Source organism: Carassius gibelio, chromosome B22 (assembly GCF_023724105.1).
Source record: "Carassius gibelio isolate Cgi1373 ecotype wild population from Czech Republic chromosome B22, carGib1.2-hapl.c, whole genome shotgun sequence".
NCBI lineage: Eukaryota > Metazoa > Chordata > Actinopteri > Cypriniformes > Cyprinidae > Carassius > Carassius gibelio.
The window spans coordinates 45,022,598-45,025,097 of record NC_068417.1 but is presented as its reverse complement, the minus strand read 5'-3'; the positions used below and the strand labels follow the sequence as shown (position 1 = coordinate 45,025,097).

Genomic DNA, 2,500 nt, shown 5'->3' with positions numbered 1-2,500 from the left:
GATCGGGCATTGACTCTTTTTTTTTTTTTTTTTTTTAAATGAAAGATTATTATATAATTCGTGAAATTTTCCAAAGAGATTAAAGCACCTGGTATTCCCAGGCAGTCTCTCATCAAAGTGCTAACCAGACCTAAACCTGCTAAGATTCAGAGATCGGGCATTGACTCTATTTTTTGGCAAAATTATTATATACTAAGTGAAAAATGTCCAAAAAGCTTACAGCACCTGGTATTCCCAGGCAGTCTCCCATCCATGTACTAACCAGGCCCAAACCTGTTAATATTCAGAGATCGGGCATTGACTCTATTTTTTGGCAAAATTATTATATACTAAGTGAAAAATGTCCAAAAAGCTTACAGCACCTGGTATTCCCAGGCGGTCTCCCATCCAAGTACTAACCAGGCCCAAACCTGCTTAGCTTCCGAGATCAGACGAGATCGGGCATAGCCAGGTTGGTATGGCCGTAAGCGAAGACAGCAGCAAAGAGAGGGCTATTTAAAGACCAGCCAATCTAATCGCCAGTACATTATATAAGTAAGAAAGAAAACCCAAAAGCTTAAAGCACCTGGTATTCCTAGGCAGTCTCTCATCAAAGTGCTAACCATACCTAAACCTGCTAAGATTCAGAGATCGGGCATTGACTCTATTTTTTGGCAAAATTATTATATACTAAGTGAAAAATGTCCAAAAAGCTTACAGCACCTGGTATTCCCAGGCAGTCTCCCATCCATGTACTAACCAGGCCCAAACTTGTTAATATTCAGAGATCGGGCATTGACTCTATTTTTTGGCAAAATTATTATATACTAAGTGAAAAATGTCCAAAAAGCTTACAGCACCTGGTATTCCCAGGCAGTCTCCCATCCATGTACTAACCAGGCCCAAACCTGCTAATATTCAGAGATCGGGCATTGACTCTATTTTTTTTTTTTTTTTTTTTTAATGAAAGATTATTATATAATTCGTGAAATTTTTCAAACAGATTAAAGCACCTGGTATTCCCAGGCAGTCTCCCATCCATGTACTAACCAGGCCCAAACCTGCTTAGCTTCCGAGATCAGACGAGATCGGGCATAGCCAGGTTGGTATGGCCGTAAGCGAAGACAGCAGCAAAGAGAGGGCTATTTAAAGACCAGCCAATCTAATCGCCAGTACATTATATAAGTAGGAAAGAAAACCCAAAAGCTTATAGCACCTGGTATTCCTAGGCAGTCTCTCATCAAAGTGCTAACCATACCTAAACCTGCTAAGATTCAGAGATCGGGCATTGACTCTATTTTTTTTTTTTTTTTTTTTTTTAAATGAAAGATTATTATATAATTCGTGAAATTTTTTAAAGAGATTAAAGCACCTGGTATTCCCAGGCAGTCTCTCATCAAAGTGCTAACCAGACCTAAACCTGCTAAGATTCAGAGATCGGGCATTGACTCTATTTTTTGGCAAAATTATTATATACTAAGTGAAAAATGTCCAAAAAGCTTACAGCACCTGGTATTCCCAGGCAGTCTCCCATCCATGTACTAACCAGGCCCAAACCTGTTAATATTCAGAGATCGGGCATTGACTCTATTTTTTGGCAAAATTATTATATACTAAGTGAAAAATGTCCAAAAAGCTTACAGCACCTGGTATTCCCAGGCGGTCTCCCATCCAAGTACTAACCAGGCCCAAACCTGCTTAGCTTCCGAGATCAGACGAGATCGGGCATAGCCAGGTTGGTATGGCCGTAAGCGAAGACAGCAGCAAAGAGAGGGCTATTTAAAGACCAGCCAATCTAATCGCCAGTACATTATATAAGTAAGAAAGAAAACCCAAAAGCTTAAAGCACCTGGTATTCCTAGGCAGTCTCTCATCAAAGTGCTAACCATACCTAAACCTGCTAAGATTCAGAGATCGGGCATTGACTCTATTTTTTGGCAAAATTATTATATACTAAGTGAAAAATGTCCAAAAAGCTTACAGCACCTGGTATTCCCAGGCAGTCTCCCATCCATGTACTAACCAGGCCCAAACCTGTTAATATTCAGAGATCGGGCATTGACTCTATTTTTTTTTTTTTTTTTTTTTAATGAAAGATTATTATATAATTCGTGAAATTTTTCAAACAGATTAAAGCACCTGGTATTCCCAGGCAGTCTCCCATCCATGTACTAACCAGGCCCAAACCTGCTAATATTCAGAGATCGGGCATTGACTCTATTTTTTGGCAAAATTATTATATACTAAGTGAAAAATGTCCAAAAAGCTTACAGCACCTGGTATTCCCAGGCGGTCTCCCATCCAAGTACTAACCAGGCCCAAACCTGCTTAGCTTCCGAGATCAGACGAGATCGGGCATAGCCAGGTTGGTATGGCCGTAAGCAAAGACTGCTGCAAAGAGAGGGCTATTTAAAGACCAGCCAATCTAATCGCCAGTACATTATATAAGTAGGAAAGAAAACCCAAAAGCTTAAAGCACCTGGTATTCCTAGGCAGTCTCTCATCAAAGTGCTAACCATAC

At 40.0% G+C, this 2,500-nt stretch overlaps 4 non-coding genes across 4 annotated transcripts; all 4 read right to left on the bottom strand.

Annotated features, from left to right (window-relative positions):
• Nucleotides 1-350: 350 nt before the first annotated feature.
• Nucleotides 351-469, bottom strand: LOC128001316 (5S ribosomal RNA). The gene has a single exon (XR_008174086.1). It is a non-coding gene; the product is annotated as a 5S ribosomal RNA (ribosomal RNA).
• Nucleotides 470-980: 511 nt separating this feature from the next.
• LOC128006163 (5S ribosomal RNA) lies at nucleotides 981-1,099 on the bottom strand. Its single transcript, XR_008178793.1, has one exon. It is a non-coding gene; the product is annotated as a 5S ribosomal RNA (ribosomal RNA).
• A 514-nt stretch (nucleotides 1,100-1,613) lies between these two features.
• Nucleotides 1,614-1,732, bottom strand: LOC128001305 (5S ribosomal RNA). The gene has a single exon (XR_008174075.1). It is a non-coding gene; the product is annotated as a 5S ribosomal RNA (ribosomal RNA).
• A 511-nt stretch (nucleotides 1,733-2,243) lies between these two features.
• LOC128001294 (5S ribosomal RNA) lies at nucleotides 2,244-2,362 on the bottom strand. The gene has a single exon (XR_008174064.1). It is a non-coding gene; the product is annotated as a 5S ribosomal RNA (ribosomal RNA).
• Nucleotides 2,363-2,500: the final 138 nt, after the last annotated feature.